The sequence below is a fragment of the Otolemur garnettii genome, unplaced genomic scaffold (assembly GCF_000181295.1).
Source record: "Otolemur garnettii isolate 467f Iridium unplaced genomic scaffold, OtoGar3 scaffold00004, whole genome shotgun sequence".
Classification (NCBI taxonomy): Eukaryota; Metazoa; Chordata; class Mammalia; order Primates; family Galagidae; genus Otolemur; species Otolemur garnettii.
In genome coordinates this window covers 38795892-38814666 of record NW_003852399.1, presented here as the reverse complement: position 1 = coordinate 38814666, position 18775 = coordinate 38795892, and the positions used below count along the sequence as shown (strand labels likewise).

Sequence of the window (18775 nt, the reverse complement as noted above, 5' to 3'; positions counted from 1 at the left end):
AGTGTTCTTTTCCCGGTCAACTTCTGACTTCATCTGTAGTAGAACTTTAGTTGAAGGCTATATGTGAAGAATTAGCATTTGTTTGGAATGTTTTAAACTTTTGTACTATGTTGATTTGAACTTGACTGTTTCCCCTTTTTTTGTTTTTTTGAGAACAGTCTCACTCTGTCACCCTAGGGTTGAGTGCCAGTGGCGTCATAGCTCACAGCAACCTCAAACTTTTTTTTGAGACAGAGTCTTACTTGTCACCCTCGGTAGAGTGCTATGGCATCACAGTTCACAGCAACCCCAAACTCCTGGGCTCAAGCGATTCTCTTGCCTCAGCCTCCTCTGAGTAGCTGGGACTACAGGCACCTGCCATAATACCTGGCTATTTTTAGAGGCAGGGTCTTGGTCTTGCTTAGGCTGGTCTTGAACCTGTGAGCTCAAGCAGTCTACCCGCCTTGGCCTCCCAGAGTGCTAGATGCATGAGACACCACACCCAGCCCAACCTCAAACTCTTGGCCTCAAGTCATCCCCTTGCCCCAGCCTCCTGAGGAGCTGGGACTACAGGTGCCTGCCACAATGCCTGGCTAGTTTTTATGTTTTTAGTAGAGATGGAGGTCTCCTTCTTGCTCAGGCTGGTCTTGAACTCCTGAGCTCAAGCAATCCACCCACCTTGGCCTCTAAGAGTATTAGGATTACAGGCGTGAGCCACCACTCCTGGCCCTTGTCTGTTTCCTCTTTTTGTGATAAAATGGTAACCTCATTGCCATTTATTGGTTATTGGTAAGTGATTTGGAAACATATGAGCATTTTCCTCATTTTATTTTATGAGGATAACAGAATAGTTATCTTTTTGTCAAGGATAGAGCGAAAGTTGATTTCTTGTCTAGAAAAGTACATTGGTGAAATTGTAGGTATTAATTTCCTTTTGAAAATTTGTTTTTAATTCTACTTTTACAGATGAAGTTTAGCTTTTCTAAAAGCCTAGTCTTTGAAAATTTGTATTCTTTTGAACATAGAAATCAAAATCTAAGCATATACAGGTTGAGTATTCCTATCTGAAATCCAAAATGCTCCCAATTCTGAAAGTTTTTGAGCACAGACATGACTCTTAAAGGAGGTGCTTCTTGGAGTATTTTGGATTTTAGGTTTTCGGTAGGGATACTCAACCTGTATAATGGTATTTCATGATTTTTGCCATTACATAATAAGCGCTACCATTAAAAAAATCAAAGATAAACCATTAGAAGATTTTCTTAGTATACACTTTATTTTTATTTATTTATTTATTTTTTTGAGACAGAGTCTCAAGCTGTCACCCTGGGTAGAGTGCCGTGGCGTCACAACTCACAGCAACCTTCAACTCTTGGGCTTAAGCGATTCTCTTGCTTCAGCCTCCCAAGTAGCTAGAACTACAGGTGCCCACCACAATGCCGGATTATTTTTTTTTTTGGTTGTAGTTATCATTGTTATTTGGCAGGCCTGGGCTGGATTTGAACCTGCCAGCTCCTGTGTATGTGGCTGGCGCCCTAGCCACTGAGCTACAGGCGCCGAGCCAGTATACACTTTAAATTAATATGTTTAAGCAACTTTCTGGGAAATGTATGATGTAAAACCATATGTCATAAAGTTTCTAAGTTTTTATTTTTTTATTTTTTTTTATTTTTATTTTTATTTTTATTTTTATTTTTTTGAGACAGAGCCTCAAGCTGTCCCCCTGGGTAGAGTGCCGTGGCATTACAGCTCACAGCAACCTCCAACTCCTGGGCTCAAGCGAGTCTCCTGCCTCAGCCTCCCAAGTAGCTGGGACCACAGGCGCCCGCCACAACACCTGGCTATTTTTTGGTTGCAGCCGTCATTGTTGTTTGGCGGGTCCGGGCTGGAGATTCAAACCCGCCACCTTAGGTGTACATGGCTGGCGCCTTAGCCAGTTGAGCTATAGGCGCCGAGCCAAAGTTTCTAAGTTTTAAAAGGAAGACTAGCATTTGTTGATTTAATCTTGACATTTCTTAAACCTACTATTCACTCACAACACATTCTGGTGTTATGCTAGATGCCAGATATTGTGCTCGGTGCTGGGGTCTAGTGTTGAGATGACAGACATGAAGACTGTCCTTGTGGAACTTGGACTTTAGTAGAATCAGTAATATCGAGAAGGGCATAAGACTTTCATCTTTTGAGGTTGTATGAATTTTGTGGTGTGCGTTTAATTATACCCCTCCTTATCGTTGAGATTTGAACAAATTACAGAAAAACACAAGGAACTAGCTGAGCATTGCTTCAGTTATCTAGGGCTGTGAATAAACAACTGTATGTCACTTAAAACGACCATTTTATTTGTTCACAGTGAGGCTCTTCTGGGCTAGGCTCAATGGGCAGTTGTCCTGTTTTGCTGGTGATCACACTCTAATGTAGTGTTTTTTAACCTTTTTTATTTCATGGCACACTTGAACCTATAGTTGAACTTTCATGCCACACTTAAATTATGGTGATCAAAAGAAGAATAATAAAAAGAATGTATTTACTGTGCTTTGAACTTCTTTTGACAGGTATTTAATTAGCCAGGTGCAGTAGCTCATACCTGTAATCCTGGCACTCTAGGAGGCTGAAGTGAGTGGATTGCCTGAGCTCATGGGTTCGAGACCAGCCTGAGCAAGAGCAAGACCTCAAGCTCTAAAAAAAAAAGAAATAGCCAGGCATTGTGTCCGGTGTCTGTAGTCCTAGCTATTTGGGAGGCTGAGGCAAGAGAATCAATCACCTGAGCCCAAGAGTTTGAGGTTGCTGTGAGGTATGATGCCGTGGCACTCTACCCAGGCCGACAAAGTCAGACTCTGTCTCAAAAAGAAAAATAAAAGGAAAAGAAAATAATTTAATTGATGCTCTTTAAAAAATGTTGCGGCACACCTAAGATCCTCTCACTGCATGCTGATTGAAAATTATTGCTCTAATGTCTGGATACTCTCTCCTTCTCCCTCTCTCCCTTTCTCCCTCTCTCCCTCCCTTCCTCCCTTCCTCTCTGTTCCCCCTGTAGTTGTCAGCCCTTTTTTGTCCATGTGGCCATTTCAGTAAGGTTGCCAACCCTACCTGGTTGCTAGAGGCTTAGGGCTCACTGGAGTGCAAAAGCAGAAGCCACCAAAGCTCCTAAGGACAGGCTTAGACCTGGCACAGCATTGTTTCTGCCTCATTTTTTGTTGATTAAACCTAGATTCAAGGGGAGGGGATTACCCAAACCGATGAATCCTTTGGGGCCACCAATGTAACTTCAGCACAAATTTTGTTTAAGTACAGTGTCAGCTGGATTACCCCAAAACAAGGCTTTGGGAAAACTATTTTGGAAGCTGAAGCTTGGACAGTTGACTAGATTCCCCTAATCTAGACTTTGAGTTTGAACCTGCCAGACGGAAAACCCAGGCTAAAGGGCAAATATCAGTACATTTATTTGGCTTATACTACACAAATGGATTAGCCAGTCCTCTTTTTGGTAACAAAGGAGAGGAAATTTGGGGTCTCTGCAGTTCAGCCTAATATGCTACCACCTGGGGCATGAGGGACTTACTGTATTTGAGGGCAGTGGGGACTAAGATAGTGTGGAACTCAAGAGCCATGTTGATTGGAAGCTGTGATTTACCCAGTCTCATGAATTTGATCTGACTGCATCCCATGCACATAATGGGCCACAGGTGAGGCGATCTATCCCCTCAGCACTAGGGGATTGGATATGAGACCTTGGGGAGCAACCCTAGTTTGCTTTTCACTGCCCTTGACCAGCCTTGAGCAACCTGTGCCTCACAAGTGATGTTTGCAGTGTCTTAAGAAAGGTTGGGATGAGCCGCTGTTCTTTGGGGAGGCATCATTTCAGTGGGGAGAACACTCCTTCCCTCTTAGAGATTAGAAGTCCTCTCCTTTGGAAGAATAAGGTACTGCTCCTTTCCAACTACAGAGTCATTGATTTCTCACTTTATTACTTATCCTTAACTCACTTATTGTCTTATTTTAGTCTTAGTAAAACTTTTTTTTAATTCAAGTTATCTGCTAAATATGTGCTAGTTAACTGTGGAATGAAAAAAATGAGTGTTTAGCTTTAACTGTGTTACAGCTTCTGAGTGGAATAGTAAATTAATACATTTCATTTTAAGAATTTAGGTTATTAATGTATAGCAAATTAATATGTTTCACTTTGAGAATTTAGGTTATTAATGTATAGCTTTGGAACATTTTGGAAGCATTTCACGTACACTCAAAATAGGCTGGCCCCGCATCCTAGTGCAAATCCCTTTGCAAATTTTTGAAAATAGTACATTGGCTATTGTGAAGAGGAGTTTGGTGATTGAATGTACTGAGAGATATAGACAAACAGGAAAGGCGAGGGCATTAAGCATAGGATGGATAGAGTTATGTTGTTTAAAGTCTGTCCCTCTCTTTCTTAAAACTTGTGCAGTTAAAACATGTTCTAGCACCAACAGAAATGTAGATAATATAGCTTTTTGTTTAACTAAAGAAAACAAGTTATTTTTATAGTTGTTTGGTATGCCCATAATTATGATTAAATAGGCTGGGTAGGAGCAAACTGTTGAGTCTTGACTTGAAGTAGGATACTGTGAGTATATATTAGACCCAACTTGCCAAGATGAATGAATATGTTTAGTTGTTTAGTTTGAATTCGTTTAGTTGGGGTGGGGGAAGAGAATTAGTTAAATGAACCTACTTTGTATATAAATTAGGGTATTTTTAACTTAGAAATAATATCTTAGAAGAAAACAAACTTAGAGGCACTCTTGGCATATGGGTTAAGAGCCATAGTTCAAAGTCAGGAAAATCTGACTTCTGTTACAGCCTCAGTTTCTTCTTTTGGAGATATAAGGAATATATTCCTTAATGGATTTTTGTAAAGATTAATTGAAATAATGTTTTTAAAGCAGAAAGGATGGCTTTTCCTGGTGGCTAGAACATGAACTCTTAAGTTCATTTTTATTGTCCTTAATTCATTATTATTAAGTTGGGATTTAGAACAGCTAGTCACTTTCCTGTGGGCCACATGCTTCTCAAGGACGATTATAACTTAGTTTTAGCTTATCAAATCTTAAACCTCTTAATTTAAAAAATACAGTGCTAAAAGGGTAAAAGGGTAAGATTGAATCTAGGGAAAAAATTCTGATTCATCCTGGCGAGGGTATATCAGCTGGTGATGGTTTCGCTGTGTAACCTGGGAGCAAGAAGTTGTCAACACTATCATTACATGAAATACAGTGTAGACTAGTGTTTGTCAAAGTGCAGTCCTTGCATCACCGTTATCGGTGAATTTGCCTGTTAAATGTGTAGATTCTTGATTATCTTTTGAAATCCTTCAGAGTGGAGCTCTGGATCTTCCTTTTCAGCAGATATCTCAGATGATTTTATGCACATGAGTTTGAGAACTGCCGTAGAAACCCAGTTGGTTAATTGGGGTCCTAGTGTCCTGTGTCAGAGTCTTTTTCTATTTACAGTATTCCTTCAGAATGTATAATGTAAGTACAAAGAGAGTTTAACGACCAGATAACTTCCAGGTATATAAAGTGGCTTAAGGTAATTGCTACGGACTTGATCCAGACAAACTTTAGATACAGGGCATTGCAGTGAGGAATGGGCCAGAGAAACAGTACTGTAAGGGCAACCATTAGGCTTTCTTCTCCAATAACGGCTACAAAAAACAAAGGAATTTTGGGTTTTTTTTTTGGAAGGGGCAGGGTCTTGTGTTGGGTGTTGTTCGTGCTGGCCTTAAACTCGAATGACTTTTCCACTTCAGCCTCCCAAGTGACTGAGACTACAGGTTTGTGCCACCAGGCCCAGCATAGAAGTTCTTTTGAATGAAGACATTTCTTTTTTAAAAATGCCTACTTAAAGAGTTAAGTTAGAGATTAGGATTATTTATCACAGTCTGGTTTCTTTTTACTTAGCTAAGATAAGCCACTCAAAAATAGAGATTTTGAATAAAGTATGTCAAATTTGGAATTTGGTCTTTGGGATAGAAAGTAGGTTGGCTGGGGGCATGATCTGTCTTTTGTGGGTAAAAGATACTGTGTTAGTACATTTTGTGATTAAATATACATGATTATTTTTCTAAATTTAGGTAGAAAGGATTAGTTGGCATTTCTGTTGGAGGAGCCTATTGTAGTTGAGTGTATTTTCACTGCCTCTGCAAACCCATTCTTTAGAGGAAAAACAACAATAGACTGTCCCTTTTTGTCCTGTCCTGTGAAATATGGTGTCAGTGCTTAGATGGGAAGACCCAGAATGGGAGTATACATTATACTTGGGAATTTCATTTTTCTAGGTTAAAAATGCTGATAATTATAACTTATTTTAGAACTTTCTTTGTGATTTAATTATCCTTTAAAGTATTGGCTATTAAAAGCTTAAGCTTTACATATAGACAAACCTAGATTTGATTTTTGGCCCTTATTGGCTAAGTGCTACCAATCAAGGATCAAGTTAACCTGAGTTGAAGCCCCAGTGTTGTCATATGTAGGCTAGGTATTCATGTGTAAAGTAGGAATAATAATAACTAATTCATAGATTTGTTGCTTGACTTAAACCTGACACTTAGTGTTCAGTTTATTTACTAGGATAGGTTTATAATGCTTTTTTCATTGATGTCAGATCAATTTCAGAATTTCCTTTAATTTTAGAAAAGCAATGCATTTCATATACTGTGAAATGTACAATGCATTTCATATACATATGTGACTTAAAAACCTCAAGAGCAGTGCTTGTACTTTTTGGAAAGTTTCTATGTATTTTGCTTTAAGAATGAGGGATAGCTGATGAAAATTTATACTTTATGTTTTTAAATTCTTAGGAAGAGTATTTGTAAATAGTAAATTCTTAGGAAGAGTATTTGTAAATAGTAAATAAACATTTTGTGTCTATTACATGAGTAGCTTTAAAATATCTTGAAATTGTATATTGATAACAAAAAAAGTGGCCATCCCGTATTCCCCTGAAGTGTTTGAATGTAATTTGAGTGGGTCCCTCTGCAGTAGGGAGCCTGTGCTGTGCGTACTATGTAAGTTTGCAGTGTGACTACGTGACTGAAATGCCTTTCTTAACCTACTGTCCTCTATATTGTTGTGGAAATATGGTAGAAAATTAGTTTCTTTACCAGAGAGTAATTCATACTGTGGTCAGAGTGGTGGTAGTGGTGGTGATGAGGGTGGGGCGAGGAAATCAACACTTATGGGGCATATTCTGTATTTCCAATTCTAGAAAAAGATCTAGTTTCCTAGCATAAATGCTAACACTTTTTTTAAATCACCATAACGGACTATGTTAGTTTTTTGTTGGTATTCTCATTTTATAGAAAACCGGGACTCAAGTTAAATTTACACAAACAGTAGAGAATTAAGTTTGGACCTAGGTTGTCTGACTTTAAAACTCCTCTGTTATATTCCACAAAATTTGTACTTGGGAGAAGGGTTGAGAAGTCTCCAAAACTACTTTATTATTATTTTTTGAGACAGAGCCTCAAGCTGTTACCCTGGTAGAGTGCTGTGCTGTCACAGCTCACAGCAACCTCCAACTTTTGGGCTTAAGTGATTCTCTTGCCTCAACCTCCCAAGTATCTGGGACTATAGGCGCCCACCCCACTGCCTGGCTGTTTTTGGTTGTAGTGGTCATTGTTGTTTGGTGGGCCTGGGCTGGATTCGAAACCCACCAGCTCTGGTGTATGTGGCTGGCGCCTTAGCCCCTTGAGCTACAGACACTGTACCTCTATAACTACTTTAAATGCTATAAATGAGAATTAATAATGTATTCAGAAAAAGTTAGAGAATGTTTTGGGGTGAACATATGTAACTTTGGGTCATGATATCCTAGTGACTAGCACTGTATAGAAGAATACCAGCCTTGTCAGCAGACCTGAATTTGGCCTGATGTTAGGAGACTGTTTTCTCTGATTAAGACTCAGCTTTGGGTCCAAATGTTCATGACTCTGCTTTTTGCTGCTTCATAAAATGAACCAAATATGTGTATTTCAAGAATACGAAACCATTAAAAATTTCTGAATTTTAAGGAAAAAATTATGTTAAGCAAATATGCTAAAATACCACACTTTGAATCAAGTGACCAGTGTGTGTGTCATTTTGGAATATGAGATTATGCATAATATAATTATATGAAATCTGATCTTTATAAAGTAAGGCTGTCATATTGCCCTGAACGTTTTTCCCAGAATACATAGAAATTATTTATTAAACATGGTCTCTAACAGCTTGTGCTTTTGCATATTTATCTTTTTAAGGCTAGTTGTTCTTTCTCAATGACTAGCTTAAAAGCCTCACAAAACCTGACTATGAAGTTACTTAAACTTTAGATGATAAAATAAGAGAAGAGTAAGGTTAGACTGATAACAGCAAACTTCTTATTTTAAGGCAGGGGTTTCGCTCAGCATTTCTTGTTTATGTTCTGTTTTTGCAGCACAAATGTAGTAAAAAGTGTCTTGGCTTTGAGCCCAGGAAATCTGGATTCAAATCCAGTTTTGTGGCCCTGGGCAATTTACTTAAATTTCTGAAACCTAATTTTCCTCATCTGTTAGCAGGAATAATAATGATGACTCTGAAGGATAATTGATAACATTAGAGATAATGTTTTTTGTGAAGTGATTGACGCGTAATAGGAGCCCAATGAGTGTTAACTGTTATTCATATTGGGCTCGAATTCTTAGAGTGCCTATGGTTCTTCATCACTTTAAGACCCCATCCATGTAAGTGCAGTGAGTCCCAGATAGTTAGGCTTTATCATCTTACCCTGGCTGTGTGTTAGGTTGATTCTAGAAGTTTGGAACCCAAATTTTAATGTGCTTACTGTTACTTTGAATTATATTTTTCTTCATTGCCATTATGCAGCACAGGAATTGGCAAACTTGTTTTCTATTGAAGTTTATACTAAGGCAAGGGGAAATATTACCAAATGGATTTTTTGAAAGTTTTAGCATTTTTTTCATTGTAAGTATAATGTAACATGTTATAAGAGATTGATAAATTATAGAAAATTAGAAAGAAAAAACACTACTCTGTTTTCAGTAATGGTACCATTTAGATATAGTGATCCTTTGTTGATGTAGTTAAATTTTAGTATCAGTTCTTTTTTGCAGTTTTTTTTTTTTTTGGCCAGGGCTGGGTTTGAACCCACCACCTCTGGCATATGGGGCTGGTGCCCTACTGCTTGAGCCACAGGCGCCACCCAGTATCAGTTCTTTTAAGATAGAGAAATAAGAATTATCTTCTTAAACTGAGGATAGGAAAAGAAAAATTCATCTATGTATGAAACTTAAGATTATATTTCAGTTTTTTATTATGATGGGGAGGGAAATAGAGCAGAAAGGGAAGGAAAGATGAGTGTGGTAAGAAGAGTAATGCTGCCAGGTCCTGTGTCTTTGTCGGTTTTTGAAAGGACCATGCAGTTTAGGTTAAGAATTGGAATAGATGCTGCTAAACTTGATGAATACAATTTCTTTTCTTACTAATGGTTTCCAGCAAATGAAGTAGAGACATTTTGGATACCCTTTCTTGCAGTGTGGGAAAAGCTGTTAATTTAATTTTGTGGGAGTTGGTATATTTAATTTTATTTATTACAGGTTCTTTTTATGGAACAACATCACCATCTTGTGGCCCTCTAGAATATCGTTGCCAAAGTTACGTTTTCACAATTATACGTGTAAATTAAAATGTTCTCTGATGTCCACCAAGGGCGCCACCAATTTGTAACTGTCAGTTTTGACGACGAATGGAGGTGGGGGTAGAAAGCAAAGTAGTTTGTGCACTAATGTTGCAACTCTGTAAGAAATGTATATTTGAGGAACATAATGAAAGTAGCTGTTAGTTGGTACAATTCTGGATGATTTATTATTATGTATTTCATGTTTTCATGAAATATATAGTTTTTTCAATTATGTAATTCTAAGCTAAAAAAACTCAATGTATTCTGTGCTCCATTTCTCATTGAATAAGAAAACTGAGGCCCTGAGAAATTTATATGCACTGTCTCACTTAGCCATTCAGTATGGACTGGATGTTGTCTAAAACTGTTTTCTAAACTGGTGATTCTTAGAGTATTTTGTGTATGTATTTTTAAACTTTTTTTTCCATTTTGAGGTTTTTTTTTTTTTTTTTTAGATAAGTTATCCTTTATCATCCAGGCTAGAGTGGAGTGGTCTGATCATAGTTTATTGTAACCTTGAGTTCTTGGGCTCAAGTGATGCTCCTGCTTCAGCCTCATGAGTAACTAGGATTACAGGTGCATGCCACTGGGCCTGGCTGAGTTTTAAAAATTTTTTTGGTAGGGATAGTGTCCCAATATGTTGCCCAGGCTGATCACAAACTCTTGGCCTCAAGCAGTCCTGCCTTAGCCTCCTACAGTGCTGGGATTACAGGTGAGAACCACACAATACTGGACCCCGAGGATAATTTTAAAGGAAAAAAAAAGGTGTAAAGTATGATTCATTTTTAAAAGCATGCAAATAAATAAGGCTGTTTGGTTCCTCTGTTTCGTTGACAGTTAAGACTCCTTTGTTAGCAAATATGTATTAAACACCTCCTCTGTGCCAGGCTTTGAGGTAGCAAGATGAGTATGATGGTGAGGATTTGTCCTGGCACCCTAGAAATTTAGTCTAGAATTCAGTGAGAGAAAGTTGCCTGAACCACAAAACCATTGGTGATTGGGGATTCTGGATACAAGTAACTATAATTGATTTTGTGTCAGATACCATTGTAGGTACGTTAGGTACTTTTTCTCAGTCTCATGTTTATTTTAGAATTTTGCTTTGATTTTGCAGAAACAATGTGTATGCACACAAATAAGTATTTGTGGAAGCCTGGACATACCTTTGTGGAGTGATAGCTTTCTTTATAAAGTATTAGTGTTTGGGCTATTATGTGTCTAGTAGGCTTTTGTGGCTTGGATTTGGTATCTTACCACCATTTGCAACTTTGTTTCTTTGTGAAAATTTGTACTGTGTCCCAAGATACCTTTCCTTCAATCTGTCAGAGTTCAATTGATATATAATTTGGAGGTTAGCATGCTACTTCTGGCATACTACTTTTTTTTTTATTGTTTGAGATTCATTGAGGGTACAAAGAATTAATTACACTGATTGCATTTGTTAGGTAAAGTCCCTCTTATAATTGTGTACTGCCCCCAAGAGATGTGCCATATACCAAGATCCCCCAACCCCTTTGGCATACTACTTTTGAAGTGTTTTGAACATTTTATTTATCTTTTTTTTTTTGGGAGACAGCGTCTCATTATGTTGGTAGAGTGCTGTGGCATCACAGCTCACAGCAATCTCAAATTCTTGGGCTGGAGTGATTCTCTTGCCTCAGCCTCAGTAGCTGGGACTATAGGTGCCAGCCACAACGCCCTGCTGTTTTTTGGTTGTAGTTGTCATTGTTGCTTGGTAGGCCTGGACTAGATTTGAACCTGCCAGTTCTAGTGTATGTGGCTGGCGCCCGAGCTGCTGAGCTACAGGTGCCAAGCCTGTTTTGAATATTTAGTTAGAGCCTAGGGGTAGGTATCCAACTGTAATGAGCTTTTTTCTTATTTATATACTTTTGTCTTTCTGAGTATTTAAGAAGTCACATTAGCATTTTAGGTCCTTTACTTTTGTATTGGACTTGCTTGTGAGTGTTTTGGGCTGTGGAGATGAAACACTGGTTAGGTGAACATGGACTTGGAGCTCAGAATTAGCAGGGCAATGATGGGGTGTTTAGTGCTGATGTTTGTGGTGGTGGATATCAAAAAGTATGCATGGATCTTTTTTCTTTCTGCTAATTTTTATTCATGCTTGTATATTTACTGTGTGGCCCGAGACAACTCTTGTTCTTCCAGTGTGTAGCAGAGAAAAAAAAAAGGGTTAGAAACCTCTGCTACTTGCATAGTGTTTATAATTGGATTTAAAAATTTAGATCTGTCTATATATAGAATTTTGTTTATTAGTTTGTTTTGTGTAGCTACCCTAATCATTCTACCCCAACCATTAGGCTAGGGTTAGAATTACAAAGCTGAGTACTGGCTAGGTGCCTGTGGCTCAAGTGGCTAAGGTGCCAGCCACATACACCTAAGGTGGCAGGTTCAAATCCAGCCTGGACCTGCCAAACAACAATGATTGCTGCGACAAAAGAATAGCCAGGCGTTGTGGTGGGCGCCTGTGGTCCCAGCTACTTGGGAGGCTGAGGCAGGAGACTCGCTTGAACCCAGGAGTTGGAAGTTGCTGTGAGCCGTGATGCCACAGCGCTCTACCCAGGGGGACAGCTTGAGGCTCCCTCTCAAAAAAAAAACAAAAAAAAAAAACAAAGCTGAGTACTAATCAAAGTTCACAGTGTACTAGGGGAAGAGAGAGAACAGGACATGGCTACAGTGCTGTGATGACACAGCACCTAGTTCAGAATTGAAGAGATTACACCTGAGCTGGATCTTGAAATGTAATTAGAAATTAGGTAGAGGAGAGGTGGGATCAGCATTCTATTGTATCCAAATCTATGCATGAGAATCACCTGGACCACCCATCCTGGTCTCCAGAAGGATACTCCTTTGTAGGCAAATTGGCAGTGCATTTGAAGTATGTGTGAATCGTGAGCCTGGGGTAAAGAGCTTGCCTGCAGAATCGTCTGATTTTTTCTGTCTGAATTTTAATGAAGGTTGAGAATATGTGTGTGTTGTTGGTGTGTGTGTGTGTGTAAGTCATGCAATTGAATAATCAGAACTAGTTTGATGGTTGTTGGGTTGTGCCCCTTTCTCTTCTGGACCCTGAGCTCTAAAAACCTCTCACCAGTGTCATTGCCTCTGAGCCTCCGCGCGCGTGCGCGCGTGTGTGTGTGTGTGTGTGTGTGTGTGTAGCTTGGTGCTACTACTCAGCAGGGCCCAAGTTTCTTCTCTGTTTTCCTCACAGGTCTTACCTTAACTTCATCCTTGTTAAAACCAGGAATTTTGTGTTTTCACTGACCATTGTCTTTCCAGTGCCTCAGAGTGCCTGTTAACTTCACTGAGGAAATGGGAGCCATTAGGTAAAACCTCCTTAATTTCCTTTTTAAATATTTTCAGACACCTGAACTCACTACTATGCTCTACTTCAGTGTATTTCAACCTTTTTTGTCTCACAGCACACTTGAACCTATAATTAAACTTGCGACAGAAATTATGTTGTTCAAAAGAAAGAATATGCTTACTGTGCTTTGAACTTCTTTCGAAAATAATTAATGTCTTTAAAAATTTTCGTGGCACACCTAAGATCCTCTCAACCGTGGCATACTAGCTGAAAATCACTGCTCCTCTGTGCTCCTAGGAAGAGCTGTTCCTGTTTGTATCTGTTTTTATTTTTTTTTATTTTTTTTTTTTTTGAGACAGAGCCTCAAGCTGTCCCCCTGGGTAGAGTGCCATGGCATTACAGCTCATAGCAACCTCCAACTCCTGGGCTCAAGCGAGTCTCCTGCCTCCGCCTCCCAAGTAGCTGGGACCACAGGCGCCCGCCACAACGCCCGGCTATTTTTTGGTTGCAGCCGTCATTGTTGTTTGGCGGGTCCGGGCTGGGGATTCCAACCCGCCACCTTAGGTGTACGTGGCTGGCGCCTTAGCTGGTTGAGCTATAGGCGCCGAGCCTTGTATCTGTTTTTAATCTCAGCCAATCCTGCTTTCTCATGTCCAGGTCTCCCCTATCTTTAAAAACAATCCTCTCAACACCTCCTTTTAAGCTTTCTCTTTTCCTTTACAGTCAGAGTAGGTTACTGGCTGTTGATTTACTTTTTAAATCACAGACTTCATGGACCTTCCACTCCGTTAACATTGCTTTTGCCAAGGGCCGGGTAACTTCCGTATTGTCTAATAAACAATGTTCTCTCTCTCCTTTTCTTTGAATTAATTTTTTCTTTTCACTGCTCTTACTGGGGTTCTTTGTTTCTTTTATGTTTTTCTGTTCTAGCTTTATTAATTTACCTGATTTTTTTTTTTTAAACTGGAGTTCTTGATGAGTTTGACCACTATTCCTCTTTCTTGAAATTTCCTTGTGGTTTTCCTCACCCGTTTTCATAGTCCTCGGCCGCTGCTCAACCCTTCAGTCTTTGCCTGAGTCCTGTCTGTCCTGCTGACTGCCTGCAGTGGGCGTTTCCTGGGTGATTGAACGTACAGAGGACTTGTACCAGCAGGGTTGGCTTTCAGTTAACTCTTGAACTCTGCTTATGGGATGTCATCAACACCTCGACCTCTAGTGTGTGTCTTTTTCTGAACTCTGTCTCTGTCAGTAATTATTTATTGGGGGCCTTTCCCTATCTAGGCTCTGTAAGAATAGAATGGTGAGTAAGATGGAATCCCTGTCCTTAAAGATCTTATTTTGGGAGAGGGGATGGGAATAGAATAGAAGTGAGAAGACAAAGTGTATGAACATAATTACTAATACAGAGACTTATTGGGGAAGCTAAAATAGGGCAGGCCAGGTGGTAGAGTTGGAGGAGTGAGGGTCTTGCTTTGCCCAGACCGATCAGAAATTCCTTCTGAAAAGATCATACTTAAGTCGGGTCCTAGGACCGAGAAAGCAGCCAAGGAACGGATGGAGCTGTGAATGTAGAGGCTCCTGGGTAGTTCACAAGGTAATTGGGTTGAGGAATGGCAAGTATGCCAGTGGAATGGTACTCAAGGGGGAAAAGCAAGGGAGAGGAGCCAGAGAAGTGGGGGCAACAGGTCACATAAAGCTGTGCACAAGTTGGGATTTAATTGTAGTTAAAATGGAGGACATTGCAGTGTGAAATTGTGATGTGTCCTGTTTTTGGAAGGATCGCTCTGCTAGATTGAGGCTAGATACAGGGTGGGAGTGAAGAGTGGACTGGGGAGACCATTTAGCAAGCTGCACTTTTAGTTTAGATGAGAAATGATGGGCCCTGCAGATGACAGTTGTGGAGATGGTGAGCAGTTATTGGCTCAGCCAGACCTCTGGGAGTCCTCTTAAATGTCTTCCCCTCTTTTGCCCCTGCATCTGATTCATATACCAGTTACTACAGATTCTGCTCCTTATGCTTGTTTCCTCTCTATTCTCCTTGGTCTCAAGCCATTTGCTGCCTAGCCCACTTTCAGGCTACCCTCATAGCACGGCCAGAAGGGTTTTTCCAAATAAAAGGCATGTTCCCTCCTTGCTGAAAATTTGCTGGCTTTGTTTGGCTTCCTTAGTGCTCTTAATGATATGGCATCTTTCTGCCTTAATGGTTTCATCTCTTACATTTCTTTCTCTATACTGGGGATGGAGAAACCTTTCATGTTAGAAGGCCACAGTAATTTAGCAGTAATCAAAAAAGGCCGCATTTCTTTTTCTTTCTTTTGCAGTTTTTGGCAGGGGCTGGGTTTGAACCCACCACCTCCGGCATATGGGGCCTGCACCCTACTCCTTTGAGCCACAGGTGCCGCCCCCAGGCCACGTTTCTTGAATTAGATATACTTAATATCTTAATATACTTAACTTTTTTTTTTTTTTTTTTGTAGAGACAGAGTCTCACTTTTTCGCCCTCGGTAGAGTGCAGCGGAGTCGCTCCAGCAACCTCCAACTCCTGGGCTTAGGCGATTCTTCTGCCTCAGCCTCCCAAGTAGCTGGGACTACAGGCGCCCGCCACAACGCCCGGCTATTTTTTGTTGCAGTTTGGCCGGGGCTGAGGTTTGAACCCACCACCCTCGGTATATGGGGCCGGCGCCTTACTCACTGAGCCACAGGCGCCTCCCAATATACTTAACTTTAATTGAATATACTTAAATATATTATTTTGTAAAACTCTACACTTAATTATTTAGAAAAGAAAACTCTTAATTTTCAAGTTAACCTTTTATGGACTTGGTTGTGTCTGCTTTTGGTTGGAAAGCATTTAACTGTTTGGCTGCAGCCTGGCGGTCTGCAGTTTCAGTTGATCGTCTAGACGGGTATCAGTCATTTGTGACTTTAAGGGCATCTTGATTTCAGTTAGGTAGGAGAATGCAGATCATAGCAAAGACAATCTTCTGTTACGACCCAAATGAAGTATCAAACCTGCGCTAAGTCAGGGTGTTAGTTGATTCATCCAAAGCAGTTGGTCAGACAATTAGCTTGTCCTAAAAAAGGTGCTGCAAACCTCATTGCTGAATATCACCAAGGTGACCTCTGAGGTACCCCCTTTGGGAAGCTATGCACCAACTCCAGCACCTCGTCTCCCCGTCAAAGCAATTTTGGAACTCCTTTTTTCTGGACTAGCCGTCAGAGCTAGCATTATACGGAGTTAGTTAAATTTGTGAACTCATCCTAAAAAAGTGATATCGCTCATTCCTCATTCCTGGATATTGCTGCAATCACCACTTTGAAGGTAGCCACGTGATACTCAGCAATGGGGTTTGTAGCACTTTTTCTATAGGATGGGTTCACGAACTTAATTGACCTTGTATATAGTTTCCTTTTGATGTATTGCATGAAGTTCTGTTAAGTTGAAGGGTAATTTATGCTGCTGTTTAGTTATGGTTCTCCTTGAAAGAGGCAGTTGTTTGTGCTTTGAAACGTTATCTGGGTCTAAGCGTCCTACGACTTTGGCAGTGTATTCTTTCACAATTGGTAAATCACTGAATTACTTTCCTTTTTTCCTGAGTATATAAGCTACTTGCTTTAAGTGGCCTTATTTCCAGGTCTTTCTGCTGCTTGAACAATTGTTCTTGTTTTGCTTTTCATAATTTAATTTCTACAGTACAACCTTGCCTACCCCTTCCTCTAATTTAAAATATTTGTGGTCCTTAGGAATGTTACAATGCTGATGAGCAATGAATTTCTTTAATGTTGGTATTGCAGCATCACAAAGCAAGCAAATCATCTTTAGCAGAAACAAGATAATATTGCAATTTGCAGTCTTCATTAAAAAAGCTATTTTCTTCCTTTAGCATCTCTTGGTTTTCTTTGACGTGATGGGCTCTTGAGCAGACAATTAAGTAATACTGTTGAGCTGTGCAGCTATTCACAGATTTCACTTCAAGCAGAAACACAGCATACTGTTATCAAAAGCTGATCATGGCTGGTGTATTTGTGTCCCCCCCCCCCCACCAAAAAAAAAAAAAAAAAAAACCCCCCCCCCCAATTAACCAGCCTTGTAGGATAGTGGTGCTGGTCAGGTGGGGGAAATTAGAACTAAATCATGAGCATAAGCAGTGGTCAATGTAGCTCTCATGGCTTAGTAATGTTCTAGTTGGTCAATCTGGGAGGATTTTTCCTTGAAGCTTACATTATTCTTTGGTATTTTCTTTCTTTTTTTTTTTTTATTTTGGCCGGGCCTGCGTTTGAACCCGCCACCTCCAGCATATGGGGATGGTCCCCTACTCCTTTGAGCCATAGGCGCTTCCCTATTCTTTGGTATTTTAAATAAATACATTTTAAAAATAGAAATAGAAAAGGCAAACAAAATTGTATTTATAAAAAGAAAAGGATTATCCTGTAAAATTTGGATTCAGTCAGAAGGGTGCACGAAGGACCTAGAAGGCCACCTACCGCCTTGAGGCTGCAGGTCCCCCACCCTTGCTCCCTGCCCTTCCCTGAGCCAGAACTACTTTTTGTTCGCTTGTGTTGGTCGTCTCACCAATCTGAGCATAGATGGTCTTGAGCACTTCTTTCCTCTACTGCTTGTCTCAGCTGTTCCTGTCTCAGAATCCTTTCCTGATAACTCTTCACCTCTTACATCTAATACTAAGATGCTCCTCTTTTGTTCTTTTGTAGTGAGCTTAAAACTGGTGAGTTACGTACCTGTTTCTGTGACTAAATCATAAACTCACTGAGAGCAAAGAGCGTATTTTACATGATTTTTGTGATTGACAACACGTTACCTGAAAATATGCCTGGAATATATATGCTGAAAGACCTCATTCAGAAAAATTGTTAAATGCCTAAAATGTAGTTTGTTTATTGACAGCTTTCTTTCCCCTCCCCACCCCTACCCTATGGTAAATTGATTTTCATACTGGAAGCTTAGGTCAGTATTTCTTATAGCATGGAGGCCAAGCCATTGTTTATTAAGTGATGAACCATTGATGGTTCAGAGGGGTCCAGGAGAAAATGAGTATGAGGTCCCCACTATTTGGCCTTGGAGGGAGAAGGGAGATACTTCAGTAGACTAATGAGGGCAGCAACCACATGGCAAAGGTAAAGGAGTGGGTAGGAGGTGAGAAAGAAGGTTGACTATTCATTTAAGAAGTTGCTTGGTCAAAGATTCTCTTTCTGTTGATTGCTTTTGTTTTTCATAATAACATGAGCCCCAAATCTGTTTGGCTGAAGAGAAGGGTATGGATTGGAGCTGGGGGAGGGAAAGGAAGTATCCTAGGAGGTGCAGCTTCAAAAAGTGTGGAAGGGTATATTTCATTTTCAAATATTTAATACTAGGAAAGGATTGTATGTACTAGTACTATGTTTTATACAAATTTCCATTAGAAATTATTTAAAATAAAGTAGAAGGAATTAAAACCTAAAAGGCCACGAGTGTTGAAATAAGGCAGCTTAGGTGTTCAGAAGAATTAACTGATATAGTCACATAAATATGTAAATATAGCAAGACTGTTTTTCTTGGAAATCCTTTATTTAATTTTCATTTTTGAAAATTCTCATTTAATATTGTTTTTCTCATGTTCTTGATATAGCATTTATATAGCCCTTTATAATTCACAAAGTGTTTATATAAATATTTATCTCATCTAGAAGGTGTCAAAAAAAGAAGTTACAACAAAGTTACTTGTAGATGTAATTAGCTTTTTTTAGCAATTCCTGAACGGGGCAGTCTCCATGCTACAA

General features: G+C 39.7%; 1 protein-coding gene across 5 annotated transcripts in view; it reads left to right on the top strand.

The window, feature by feature from the left end:
• The window catches only part of WWP1 (WW domain containing E3 ubiquitin protein ligase 1), a 118715-nt gene that overhangs the window by 3983 nt on the left and 95957 nt on the right, over window positions 1-18775 (top strand). For 2 of the 5 annotated variants that reach the window (XM_023517591.1, XM_023517590.1), the window contains one exon: window positions 12905-13019. The exons of the other annotated variants lie outside the window; for them this stretch is intronic. The gene's annotated coding sequence lies outside the window, so the exon portion shown is untranslated. The remainder of the gene's footprint in view (window positions 1-12904; window positions 13020-18775) is intronic. 5 annotated transcript variants of the gene reach the window in all.